Raw genomic sequence first — 14,600 nt, 5'->3', positions numbered from 1 at the left:
AGTGGGAACTGGCTGTGCCCAACATGGGAACAACACTCGGTGTCTTCTCAGAGAACCCACCCCTGCAGCCCCCGCCCCAGCTAACAACACCTCACATGGTAAACCCAATGCAACAGCGAAGGACTACAGGCCATTAAGGAGGAAGCGACAGGGAACCATGCTGACAGAGATGAAAAAAAAAAAAAACAAACAACCAAAAAAGAGCAATGGGCCACAAGGCAGAGAAGGAGGAATTAAAAAAGGGGACAGTGAGGTAGACAGACATAAACTGAAACATACCAAAAAACCTTGATGAGCTGAAGGGGAGAGACAGAGCAATTAAAGAATGGGGACGGGGAGCCAGGCAGAGAGAGAACAATAAAGGTAAAAATGGACTGTGGGACACATATTTTATATTCTAAAATCCTTTATGTAACAGAGGAGGTTTTTTGTAGAGTAGATTTTTATTTTGAACACCTTCGCTATACACAAACAAATAGTCCTATGTCAATAGATAGTAAAATGAGAGGGTTTTCTCTATTTCAATGGCTCCCACCCATGTTTCCAGATTGTAATGTTTTCTAATCTCCCCTATAAATCTCCCTCCTGTGACGCATACGCCCCCCACCATGGACCTTGGGCTGCCGTAAATGGCATCATCCTATTTCAGCGTATTACCAAATAGGCCAGAAGAAAGAGGAAGGATTCAGGTGGACATGCGGCACCTCCTTTAAAGATGAGAAGTATTTGAAGACTTCAAAAGAGTGTTGATCCATTTGATGAAATTTTGCAGCCATTGTTAGTGTGGCAGTAAAGCTGCTGTCTGTTCTCGGGAAAGGGCTTGTCCCTCCCCCTTTCCCTTCAGGTGGAAACGTATGCATGTGATTCTATACTAAAAAATAAAAAAATAAATAAAAAAAATAGGGGGAAGGGGCAGGGGAAGGGGTGTGTGCAGGGAGGGGAAAGGGAGGGAGGAGGGAGGGAAAAGGGGGGGAGGGGGGAAAGGGAGGGAGGAGGGAGGGAAAAGGGGGGGAGGGGGAAAACGGGGGGGTGAGGGGGTAAAGGGGGGGAGGGGGAAAACGGGGGGGCAAGGGGGGTAAAGGGCGGGAAGGGGGGGAGGAGGGTGGGGGTGAAGGGGGGGAGGGGGGAGAGGAGGGGGGGAAGTGGCAACACAGGACAGGGGAAAGAATGGCTAAAAGCAGCAAGGAGGGACAGGGGAGTAAGGGAGAGTGAGGCAAGGGGAGAGAAAAGGTGGAAAGTGGGTGTGAAGAAAAGTAAAAATCGGGAACAGCAGGGGAAGAATGGGAAAGGTGGAATGGGAGGAAGAAAAGTTAACTGGGGAAATGGGGGAAGGAAAGGCAGAAATGGGGGAACAGGGTAACAGGAAGGAAAAAATGGGAAGGGGGAAAGGGGTCAGGAGTGAAAACAACAGCAGGGGAAGATGGGGAGGTAGACGGGAGAAAGGTGGGAGGGGAACAGGGAATGGACAGAAAAGGGGAGGGGGAAGAGGGCAGAAAGAAAGGGGAAAGAAGGGAAGGAAAAACAGGGTGGGAGAAATGGAAGGAGGAAAGGGGGAGAGGGAACATGTGAGGGGGGAGGAGTAAAGGAAAGGGAAAGGGAGAACACAGAATGGGAGGAGAAAAAAGGAAAAGTAAGAAAGGAGACAGAGGATAGGTAGAAAGCGGTGGGAGAAAAGGAGAAAGAATGAAAAGGGGGACAGAGAATGGAAGCAAAGAAAGGGGAAAACGGAATGGGATGGAGGAAGAAAATTTCAATCAGAAAAGAGGAGACAGCAAAAAAGAGCAAATGGAGAAAAGAGGACAAAGGGGAAAAGGGCAAAGGGAGTACGGGGAAGAGGAGGGGGAAAGGGAGAAAAGGGGAGGTGGAAAGAAAAGGGGAAAGGGGGGACAGCAGACTGGGGAGAAAAGAAAAGCAGAAAGGGGGAGACAGAAGATGGAGTGGGGGGAAGTAAAGAGAGAAATGGGACGGGGGAAGAAAGGGGGCACATGGGACATGTGGGGTGCAGGGGGAACTGAGAATGAAGGAAAGGGAAAAGGGGGGATCCGGGGGATGGCAACAGGGAAAGAGGCAATGGTGGAAGGAGGGAAGGCAAAAGGACGCAAGGGAAGAGGGAAAGGGGCAACAAAGAGGGAAGGCAAAGGGGAAAACGGATGACAAAGGGGAACAGTAAGGAGGAAAGGTGCGACGTGGGAGGGGATGGTAGGGGAACAGGGCGACAGGAAGGGGGACAGCAAGGGGAAAACAGGCAACATGAGTAGAAGGCAAGGGAGAAAGGGGGAAGAGAGAATAAGAGATGTGGAGGAAAGAGGAGACTGCGGGGGGGAGGGAGAAAGGGAGGGCAGCAGGGAAGAAACAATAAAGGGGGGGCGGGTGAGGTGTAAAGCTGGAAAAACAGGGGCAAGGGGAGTAGAAAGACAGAGAGGAGAGATATGGAACAGGAGAGACAACACAGGGGGAGGGGGGGACAGCGGATGGAGTAGGGGAAAGGAAAGAGAGAATGGGATAGGGAGGAAAGAAAGGAGGAAAGACGGGATATGGGACAGTGGAAAAATGGAGAAAGAAAAAAAGGGGTGATGCGGAGGCAAGGAAATGAGGAAAGGGAGGACAGGGATGGAAGGAAAACGAGAAAAAGGGGACTGGGGGGAAGGAGAGGGACGGGAGGACAGGGATGGAAGGAAAACGAGAAAAAGGGGACTGGGGGGAAGGAGAGGGACAAAGGGATACTGGATTTGGGGGGGGGGGGGCGGAGAAAGAAGTGGCAACAGCAGGGAAGCCAACGGGGAAAGACAGAAAGCGGGTACAGAGTATGAGGGTCAGGAAAAGGGAGAGTGTAACTGGAGGGAAGAAAACGGAAAGGGGGAAGTACAGAGACAGCTTTGGGTGGGGGCAAGGAAAGGGGAAAGCAGGGAGAAGGATGGCTTGAGAATAAGGAGGAGAGGGGAAAAGGAGGATGGAACAGTACAGAAAGAAAGGAGGAAAGGGGAGACGGAACAGTGCAGAACAAAAAGGAGGAAAAGTGGGACGGGGGAAAAACAAAAAGGGGGGGATGAGGGAAAAAAGGAAAGGGGGGAAGGGAAAGTAGAAACAGTGCGGGAGAAAGAGGGTACGGGCAAGGTGTAAAGATGGAAAAACAGGAGGACCAGTTAGGAGGTGGAGGCCGGAAAGTGGAGGCCAAAAAGAGGAGGCCAAAAGTGGAGGCCAGAAAGGGGAGGCCAAAAAGTGGAGGCCAAAAGTGGAGGCCAAAAGTGGAGGCCAAAAAGTGGAGGCTGGAGGCCGGAAAGTGGAGGCCGGAAAGTGGAGGCTGGAGGCCAGAAAGTGGAGGCCGGAAACTGGAGGCCGGAAAGTGGAGGCTGGAGGCCAGAAAGTGGAGGCCAGAAAGTGGAGGCCGGAAAGTGGAGGCTGGAAAGTGGAGGCCAAAAAGTGGAGGCTGGAGGCCAAAAAGTGGAGGCCGGAAAGTGGAGGCCAAAAAGTGGAGGCCAAAGGCCAAAAAGTGGAGGCCAAAAGTGGAGGCCAAAAAGTGGAGGCCGGAGGCCGGAAAGTGGAGGCTGGAGGCTGGAAAGTGGAGGCCGGAAAGTGGAGGCCAAAAAGTGGAGGCCGGAGGCCAAAAAGTGGAGGCCGGAAAGTGGAGGCTGGAGGCCGGAAAGTGGAGGCCGGAGGCCAGAAAGTGGAGGCCGGAAAGTGGAGGCTGGAGGCCAGAAAGTGGAGGCCAAAAAGTGGAGGCCGGAAAGTGGAGGCTGGAGGCCGGAAAGTGGAGGCTGGAGGCCAGAAAGTGGAGGCCAGAAAGTGGAGGCTGGAGGCCGGAAAGTGGAGGCCAGGAGGTGGAGGCTGGAGGCCAGAAAGTGGAGGCCAAAAAGTGGAGGCCAAAAAGTGGAGGCCGGAGGCCGGAAAGTGGAGGCCGGAGGCCGGAAAGTGGAGGCCGGAAAGTGGAGGCTGGAGGCCAGAAAGTGGAGGCCAGAAAGTGGAGGCTGGAGGCCGGAAAGTGGAGGCCAGGAGGTGGAGGCCAAAAAGTGGAGGCCAAAAGCGGAGGCCAAAAAGTGGAGGACGGAAAGTGGAGGCCAAAAAGCGGAGGCTGGAGGCCAGAAAGTGGAGGCTGGAAAGTGGAGGCCGGGAAAAAAATCCCTAATTTACATAATTGTTTCATTTGCATAATGAGGTGCTAATTATTTAATGAGGTAATTGGGTGGGCAATTAGTGTACAGGTGTTCCAGTGCTCTTGAGTGTCTGTATATAGGAACACCCTACAAATAATGTGTGGCATGGCACTAGGAAAGGGCATGCGCACGGGCAATCCCCTTTACTATAGGAACATCTCTTTGAATGCCACGAGGCATGCCCTTTCCTAATTTGGCTATTTCATGTGTCTAACTTCGGTTATCCTTATGAGTATGCTGTAGTGAAACTCCTACAGCACCTAACACCCACAAACTGGGGCTCAAAGGCGCTCCTGTTGCGCACAACCCGTCACAAACGACTCTCAGGCACGCACGCCTCTATGAACATTCCAAGTCAGATACACACGAGATCAACAACGCCCAGCCACGTTCCACCATGCGCACCTGCCGTCTGACATATGCGCGCTCACGCACTCGCTCCGCACCCGAGTCGTGCACGCCCCTGTACCCGGCCAAATGCGCGGCGAAACAAACGGGAGTGGGATAAGAGCAAACGATACTTTAATAGTTGCACGTGCAGACAACAACATTTGGCATTTAATCAACCGAAGGACTCTGTGGGCTCCTAATGGACATTTCACTTCTTTACTCCTCAGACTGACCTCTTCCTCACGCTACTCCTGAAACCTCATTTAGTACTGCTACTATCTCCCTACTGCCTCTCCCACATGACGGAAACTGCCTGGCCCTAGGGGGCACCTGCAAAACTTTTACGTTAGCTTGGATGTGGCTAACACCACTAAAGGAACTGCCTCATCTGCACCTACGTTGACTTAGAGCTCATCCTGATAACTAAGCCTACCTTCCTTTCCCCCTGACGCAATTTACTCAAAGGAACGGTTCTGGCCCCAGTGGACAATGACAATAACAACTCGGATCCGAGGGCATCCCATAAGGGCTACTGCGACATTGAGTACAGGCCAAAAGTCCACAGGGGCTAAGACAGTAAAGAAACTCCTATTCCACATAACCCTCGACACCGTGGCCGCCGTCCAGTTCTTCCTGGCCTCGCCACGATAAGTACGCACCTTCCTATAGCTCCCGCTCCCCTCAGGGATGCGCTCTCTTCCCACGTGTGCATCAGGTTCCCTCTTCTTGGCGAAGTCATCTGCAAAACTTGCTGCTCTGAAAAGGGAACAGGTGACTGCTGCTTCTCTGGAAACAGCTGCAGACCTTGGCAAAACAAAGCAACAAACAATTAAAGATAATGATGCCATATTTCTCACAGCCCTTCCCGACACTGTACCTCTATTGCCAAATACTGAAAAGTGCACCTGCTGCAATACCCGTTCCTCCTCCATACTGGCCAGCTCCCCCTACATTGCTCCCTGATCATTAACAACCGCTACACACAACTCCCCAAAATGACAAACCCTATTCACCTACCAAGACAATGTGCCCCAAGAACTCCAAATCCAGGAGCCTAAGTGACCCTGCCTGCAAAAACCCCGGCCCGTGCCTGACCTCCGCCCAAACTTTGGCGATGAACGTCGCCTCGCAGAGCGGCCAGGACCGGGGGAAAAAAACCCAGCCGGGGGAAGAAAGAAAAAATCCCCCGGCTGGGGTTTTCGTATTCCAGTTCTTTGCCCTATGAGCCTGCGAATCACTGACTGCTCAGAGCCCCGTCACGCTGCTCTACACCTCTGCTCTTTCTGCACGCTTACCGCAAGTCACCTACAACAACTGCATAAAAACCCCAAATGCATTACTGTCTTACCTTATCTTACCTCGTAATCTGGTTGGCATTCGCTCCATTCCCGGCCACGTGCAGAGAGATAGAGATCCTTTAACCATCTACGCTGCCTACGCAATACCGTATGATACATACAAAGATAGAGCCGTGTCATGTGCACACCGGTCAAACAACTTGACGTGCCCTTAGAGCGCCATCGAGACGAAATACGATACAGGGTGATACAATGCAGGTCCATCTCTGATGGCAGTTGAGACGGTTACAGGGTGGTATGACGTGAGATGGTCTCCGGCAGCGGTCCAGATGACTACAGAGGGGTGCCAACAAAAGGCAAACGCCGATAGGAGGCGATACAATGCGTGACGCTCTTGGATGTCGGTAGACACCGATGCAGACCCAGACGAGGCAAATCCGATACGGAGCCGAACAAGGCACTACACATTCAAATACGGAACGCTCTGATAACAAAACCGCAATAGGGGGTGGTACGATGCGAGACCCTCTCAGATGGCGGTCGAGACAATTTCAGGGTAGTATAATGCAAAACCGATACTCAGCAGAACAACACAATACACATTCAAACACACAGTGATCCAATAACAACACGCGATACAGGGTGGCACAAAGCCAGATGGTCTCTGATGGCGGGCGAGATGGTTACGGAGCGTCACGATGTGATACAAAGTAGACCTACGCAATATGAGATGGTGTCCAATGTCAGTCAAGACTACTACAGAGGAATACAATGCAAAACCACTACAGAGAGGTACAGTGCAATAGGCATTCAAATAGGCAATGATGCAATTAATAAAAAAAAAGGAAGATCAGGGTCGTGCAATGCAAAACCGTCTCCGATGTCAGTTGAGACTGTTACAAAGTTATACGATGTGAGACACGATGCGATACAGAGTGATACGATACAAGACGGTCTCAAATGGCAGTCAAGACCGTTAGAGAGCTATACAATGCAAAGCCAATACAATGCCAAACAATGCAACGTGCATTCCGGTACAGAATGATCCAATATAAAATAAAGCAGTAGGGGGCAGTATGAAGCAAGACGGTCTCACGTGGCGGTCGAGATAGTTACGGAGTGGCATGATGTGACACAAAACGCAATACGGGCCGATACAATGTGAAACGGTCTCAGATGGAGGTTGAGACGATTACGGGGCATTATGATGCAAAACCGATAGAGCCTAACAATGCTGTACCCATTCAAATACAGAACAGTCTGACACAAAACGCAAAATGGGGAGTTACGCTGCGAGATGGTCTCTGAAGGCAGTCGAGACAATTATGGGGCGGTACGATGTGACGCATAACCAAATACATAGCTTTACAAAGCAAAAGAAAAAGTAAGTTCTGCCTGGCTAGGCAGTCTCGGATGGCAGCCCAAACTAGAGCGCCGCGATACAATGCAACTCTAGAACAACACGTGCCTGAGAAGCTTGGCTTTAGGACCTTACCTCAGAAAGACAGGTGGATGAGATGCTGTAGCACATCTCTATGGAACCAGAAAGTACCAGAGCAGAGCGCTCCTTCCGGGCCAGATCGCCTCCCCAAAGGTGACCCTCTGGATACATCTGTGACGCTAAGTACGCTTGAAGCTCCGATCGCAGGTGGCAGACACGGACCTGTGGCGCGTGCAGAGGCCGTGAGAGTGACCGCGAGACGCTATAAGACTGGGTGAGAACGACTCCCGTAGGGTTGATGATGCTGGCGCAGAAGCCCTACCGTGCCACGGTGACGTAAATGCCTTATAGCGGCCCTGCAAGAGAGGCGACAGCTGCCGCCCCTGACAGAAAGCGACCGTCAAACTCATAACGGTGGGTGCATGAGAAGGCAGGCTTTAAGACCTGAACCTCTTAAGGACACGGGAATGAAACCCTAGAAGACTACTCTGTGGAAACGGGAATCTCAACGACGGAGCCGCACGTGCCGCCTGGCTTGCCGCCACAAGTGGAGAGCGATCGGAAAGATTTGCAACATAATACGCGCTGGAAGGAAGGACGCTTTAAAGTAGACTATCAAGACGAGAACTGCTCGACAGGCACTACGCTGATGAGGTGATGCTCTCTAGACACTCTGGAGGGCTAGCGAGGTGCCTGCTGATCAAAAAAGAGCTACGGAGACTTCGAGACTGGAGGAAGGTATTACGCAAGACACAGAAAACAGGCCGTGCAAACTACATGATGACAGACATGAGCCGGAACTGCCCTGACCGGTGCACGCTACCGTCACGCAGAAGTGTAACCCCCTCCCTTTACCTGCCCAAAGGGGACCGCTCCAGGACAGCCCTCTGCCCTACACTAACTTTCAAACCCATCTCTCTGGTTGCTGACCCTGTCCCCTCCCTCCCCAAACAATCTCCGCCACGAGTCCATCCACTGAGCTTTCGGAGGGCCTGGGCTCCAAAGCCATCCTCGACGAATACAACCCCGATTGGCAAACTGCGTTAATCTTGCAGGCGATGGATTATTCTTCATCGCCTGCAAAAACAGACCAATAAATGCACACGCAACAGTGCCGTTGCGAAGCATCGTGTCGGTCAACATAGACTTTTCCTGTGACAGCCCCCACCTCGGACACACCGTGGTGTTCCGCTCACCTGCTCTGCACGGATTCCGGACTCAGATGCTGTGACCGTCATTGTTTCTGGCACCTAACGGATTCAAGAATTCAAACTGGCGAAAAACAACAACAAAACAACCAAGTGTAACTGCACTCGCAGCGGCAGCGGTCACATCTTCCCTCTAATACCTGAAACGACGACCCACCTTCTCACGGTACTCCGCTCGGCTCTGCTGCATCACCCTGCGCAGCTGGTCCCGCTATGTCTGAAAAAACAACATCGACAATTAGCTGGACGTAGAGAGGTAGCTTCGTAACCCGAAAGTCTTGTTCCTATTTAGAAACCTCATCTGGCAGCTCACCAGAAAAAACACCCACAAACTTCAAGCCCCATGCATAGCAGCCTTTGCGTCTTTGAGATGCAGTCTCTGGCGCTACCGCTGAATGGCCCCTCCTGCAGAGCTCTGCCCTTCCCCATAAAGGGTTAATGAAAAAAACTGTTTCGCAAAACCCACTGACGGCCACTCGGTCCGAAATAACCTTACTGCCTTTGCCTCGACACACCAATATATTAACTGTAGAATCTTACGGCTATCCCACCTACCCCTGACTCTACACCCCTGGGCAGGGCGACTCCGAGCCATGCAGACGTGCACAGATACTACACAGAACACTACAAACAATGTGCCTCAAAAGATGAGAGAAAACTCTCATTGAGAAGAATGACACTGGGACGGAAGTCGCTGTCAGGCAAGAAGACCTGCAAGACCACAACGGTGATGGGAGGAGGCTCTGGGAAACACCCCCCCCCCCCCCCAAAAAATAAAAAAAAAAAAAAAAAAAAAAGAGTAGGACATCAGGGCCTGTGACGAGAAACAACTTTCAAAAACGAGATGATGTATGTGCACGAAGCCTGGCTTCAACACCTACTAACATAAGGATGAAGAGAACGACACCCTGTCCCTGAAAATGGATGGGTAGAGAGCAGAGCTGCTCGTGCAGCCGGGAACGATGCTGCAAAAGCAGAGCAACCGAAAAGTCTTCCGATCAAGACCGATCCACGCTTTAAGCTCATAAAGTGACGCCCGATTGGCACCATGCTGATGAGTACTGGCGATTGAACCCCACGGGCTGCACCTGAGGCACGTGTCATGCTCCTCGTGCAAAGAGCAACGAGGACATTAACAACTGAGGAAGCTCTACGACACATAAGACGTGTCACACAGACTATACAACAACAGACACAGGCCGAAACCGCCCTGCCCAGCACATGCTAGCGTTGCGCTGAGGAGTAACCTGCTCCCCCTTTACCTGCCCAAAGGGGACCGCTCCTGGACAGCCCTCTGCCCTACGCTACCTTTAAAACCTGTCCCTGCAATTGCCGACCTCGTCCCCTCCTTCCCCAGACCCCACCGCGGTGCCGCTCCCTCGACTTATCTTTCAGAGGGCCAGGAGGCTTAATCCATTCGCAACGAGGAAAACCACAGTCCGCCGACAGGATTCATCCTGCTGTCACCAGGCTCCTCTTCATCACCTTTAAAGAAATACCCAAACCGCACACAACGGTGCCGTCGGTCAGCATTGCGTCAGCCAACACGGACCTTTACCGCAACACGCCCCTCCTCAGAAGTGCCGCGGTGTTTCTGCTTACCTGCTCCATGTCGACTACAAAGTCGAATGCTGCGGCTGTGTGTGAGCTGGCATGGGCAGGGTGCGGGAAGAGGCACAAAACCACGGGTGAAGTGGCGACGACTAAGGGAATTCCCAAAGGGGGGCCCGGGCAGAGGCACACGAGCGCAGACCCAGGCACCCATCTGTCTGTGCTCAAGGATCACCAGATGTGCTGCTTGCACCTGTATATTGGGGATTGCGCGGCCAGAGTTCACTGCCGTGCTTTGCCCTTTCCCACAGGGGGGCAGGAATCTCAAGCTTGTCCAACTGGGTGCTTCCGAGTCTCTCGCAGGCCTATGTTATCAAAACGCAGATGGTCTGGCTGTCAAGCACACGAGACTAAACAATGATTAGTATGGAATACCTGTTCTTCTACACCCAAGCTTTGAGTCACTTAAACAGGTTTAGAATCCTCCTTGACATCCTTCTGTTTCTTCTCCCGTGCAGACGGTCATCATTTGTGGCACCTAAAAGACCTAGAGACTCAAAATTACCATTGCGCTCGCAAGAAGTCACTGACCCTGTGTGCCTCCTCTGGACTACCTGGCTCGCCTCAAACCCTCATCCCCTCCCAAAGGTGGCCCACACAGTGCCTGCAAAGTAAAAGGGAGAAATGCTTCACTGAGCTGACATGTGATACTTTGCTATTAGACACCGATGGGGCCCGCGATGGCCTCGCCGGCTCGAACTGCTCATCGGTGCGCGGCATCGCCCATCCGAGCCTGTGTGCGGCACCTGCAAGAACACAAGCAAAACAGCACATGCTGAGGTACAGCCTGAAACTTTAGGCCGTGGATAACGATTCCCATTTCCTGCTGCTTTACCTTGACAGCTTGCTGGCCCAGCCTCCGTCACTTTGGGTTGCCGCCCTGGGTCTTGTGCCCCACCTGTAAAACACAAATGGCACAGGTTCCTTACAACCTGACCAGCCTGAAAAAGGATGGATACTTCAGCCCACCGATCACCGATCACCTGGACTGAGTCAGCCACTGAGTGAGCTCATCGCTTCAAGGATTGAAATTGAAAAAAACGATACCATAAATGCTGTCATAGAGCCACCGGTCACATCTTCCCTCTAATGCCGCACATGGCGACCCGCCTTCTTGTAGTGCTCCACTCGGCTACGTCACCCTGCACAGCTTGTCCCACTGCATCTGAAAAACAACATCAAACGAGTCACCTAGATGGGAAGCGATGGATTACTCATTCCGATGGTCACATTCCCATTTACAAATACTATCTAGACTCCAACTACAGCCTGCCATAAAAAAAAAAAAAATTATCCCAAACTCAAAGTGCCATAGGAAGCAGCCTTTTTTTGTCTTTGAAGTGCAGACTCCTGTGCTACTGCTGACCAGCATGTCCAACGTGGCGCTGCTCATCTCAAAACCCAATAACGGAAGCACTGTCCATACAGCCTGCCAATGGCTACTCCATCCCAGATGACTGTACCACCTCTGCCCCAACAGCCTAGCCAGATCACTGGGTTAAGCACACACTCTTACTGCCATCCCACCTACCCTGACTCGACACCCCCGGGCAGGGCAGCTCCAAGCCACACACACATGGATGGACAGACTGACACTACACAAAATCCTACAGTGTACCTCAAAGATGAGAGAAAACTCTCAGCGAGAATGATGACACCTCGAACAAAGACATCATCGAGCAAAATGACGCGCGAGACCGTAACAGTGAAGTGCGGGGGCTCGACGGAAACCCCGGAGAACGTGCAGAACGTCACAACCCGTGACAAGAAGTTACTCGCCGAACTGAGAAGATGTACATGCAGGAAACCAGGCTTCAAGACCTAACAGCGTAACGATGTGGGGCAGAAGGCCCGCACCCTGAAAACGGATGGCCAGAGAGCAGAGCTGCTCATGCAGCTGGGAACCGCGCCGCAAATGAGGACCATCCAGACACTTCTGTGACACCACACCTATCCATACTTTAGGCTTTTAATGCAAGAGAAGCGGCACCTGACTGGCGCTACGCCGATGAGTACGGGCGTTTGAGACTCCATGGGTGCCACCTGAGGCACCGTGCCTTGCCGCTTGAGCATAAACCTGACATCGAGATCCAACGAAGGTCTAAGACACCAAAGACAGACCACACCGATGACACCACAGACACAGGCTGGAACCGCCCTGCCCAGCACATGCTACCGTCTGGCTGAAGAGTAACCCGCTCCCTTTACCTGCCCAAAGGGGACTGCTCCGCGACAGCCCTCTGCCCTACACTAACTTTGAAAGCCATCCCTGTGACTCCCAAACTTGTCCCCTCCCTCCCCTGAACAGTTTCCACCGACAGTTCCTCAGCTTATCTTTCAAAGAGCGATGGGTCCAAAGCCATCCTCAACAAGAAAAACACCACAGGCAGCCAAGTGGATTGATCCTGCCTTCACCAGGTTTCTCTTCATCATCTGAAAAAAAAAACAAACCAAAACAAAAAAACACACAATAGTCACACAACAAAACCACACATGAATCTACAGACGACAGCGTCAGCGGTCAACATCGCACCGGTCAACTCATACCTTTCCTGCGCCATCCCCAGCTCAGATGCGCCATGGCATTCCGCTCGCCTGCTCTCCACTGACACCAAAGTCACACGCTGTGGTGCTCATTGTTTGTAGAGCTTAAAAGACACAAAATTACAATTGCACTTAAATAACTCACCAGCCCCAGGCGCGTCCTCTCTACAACACAGCTCACCTAAAATTCTCCTCCGATTCCAAAGGCAGCCTGCATAGCACCTGCAAATCCAAAGGGAAATGCTTCACTGAGCTACCACAGCATACTTTGCTACGAGACACCTACCCTGCCCACAACCCCCTCACCTGCTCCTATGGCTCATCAGCACGCAGCAGCACCCCACCGAGCCCACGTGCAGCACCTGCAAAAACCCAAGCGACATGGCACGTGCTGAGACACTGCCCTCAACCGTAGCCCCTGGCCACCAATTCTCATCTCCTGCCCCTTCCCCGTGACAACTTGAGGGGGGGGGGAGGAGGGGGAGGGGAGAAGGGGGGGGGAGGAGGGACAAGGGGAAAGGGAAAAGGGGGGACAGGGTTCAACGTGCGAATAAGGGGGAAAAGGGGGAGCCAAGAAAGGAGGAAAGAGGAGATGGAGGGGGGGAGAAGAAAGGGGGGATAGCAGGGAAGAAACAATAAAGGAAGGGTGGGCAATGTGTGAAGATGGAAAAACAGGAACAAAAGGGGGGTAGAAAGAGAGAGGGGGGACATGGAACAGGAGAGACAAGACAGGTGGAAAGAGGGGGACAGCGGATGGAGTGGGGGAAAGAAAGGGAGAAATGGGACAGGGTAAGAAAGTGGGAAGGGGGAGACATGGGACGGAGGAATAATGGAGAAAGAAGAAAAGGGGTGATGGGGTGAGGAAGTGGGGAAGGGGGGACATGGAACACAGATGGTAGGGGGGAATTGAGAAAGAAGGATAGGGAAAAGGGGGAATGCAGGAGAAGAAAAGGGGGAACAAGGGAGAAAGGGGGAGCATGGAACACATTGGGAGAGCGTCATTGAAAAAGAAGGAACGGGGCAACGGGGGGGAAAAGGCAGAGGGAAAGGACGGGGAAAGGACAGAGGGAAAGGAGCGGGAAAGGGGGGAAAGGACAGAGGGAAAGGAGCGGGAAAGGGGGGAAAGGACAGAGGGAAAGGAGCGGGAAAGGGGGGAAAGGACAGAGGGAAAGGAGCGGGAAAGGGGCAACAGGGTTGGGGAAATGGGGAAGAATTAAAGGGGGTACCAAGGATGAAGGGAAAGAAAGGGGAAAGAGCAAAACAGGAGACATAGGGGAAAGGAAGGGGAAAAGGGGGACAGTACTGTGGGGAAGAAAGGGCACGGGGGGTGGGGGGGTATAAGGGGTAACAAGGGAACAGGGGAGGTAGAACAAAAGGGGAAATAGGAGACATTGGACAGGGGGAAAGAAAGGCAAAGGGGGAAAGGGGTGACAGGGTGGAAGAAAGGGAAAGGAAAGGGGGAACATGGGGTGGGGGAATAAAGGGAAAGAGGGAAAGGTGGGACGGGAGGGAAGAAAGGGGAAAGGGGACAAGAAAAAGAAGGGTAAAGGGGGATGAGGAGAACAGGAAAGAAAGGGAAAAGGGGGGAATGGGGGAACACAGGGAAGAAGGGGGAAAACAGGGAAAGGGGACAGGGAAGGGTGAAGGGGAAATGCAATGAGCAGTCCCATCACCTGAAATACACTATGCCTTATGTCCCTTCTGCTTTCTTTAAAAATACTGAAACTTCATATATAGATACATACAAGATGCTAACCTGAACCCCTGCTTGATAATCTCATCATCAGCCCTATAAAGAGTAATTATATCAGCAACTTACACAGTATACAGCAACATTAGGGAAAAACACAAATTTCCATTTTCAGTAAAGTCTGGAATTCATCAAAATAGAATGGAAAAAACAAAAAGCATATTATTAAACTCCCCCCGGAGGCACGGTGGCTCACACATGCAGCCG

The sequence above is a fragment of the Vanellus vanellus genome (genome assembly GCF_965231255.1).
Source record: "Vanellus vanellus genome assembly, chromosome: 19".
Classification (NCBI taxonomy): domain Eukaryota; kingdom Metazoa; phylum Chordata; class Aves; order Charadriiformes; family Charadriidae; genus Vanellus; species Vanellus vanellus.
This window is presented reverse-complemented; position numbering follows the sequence as displayed.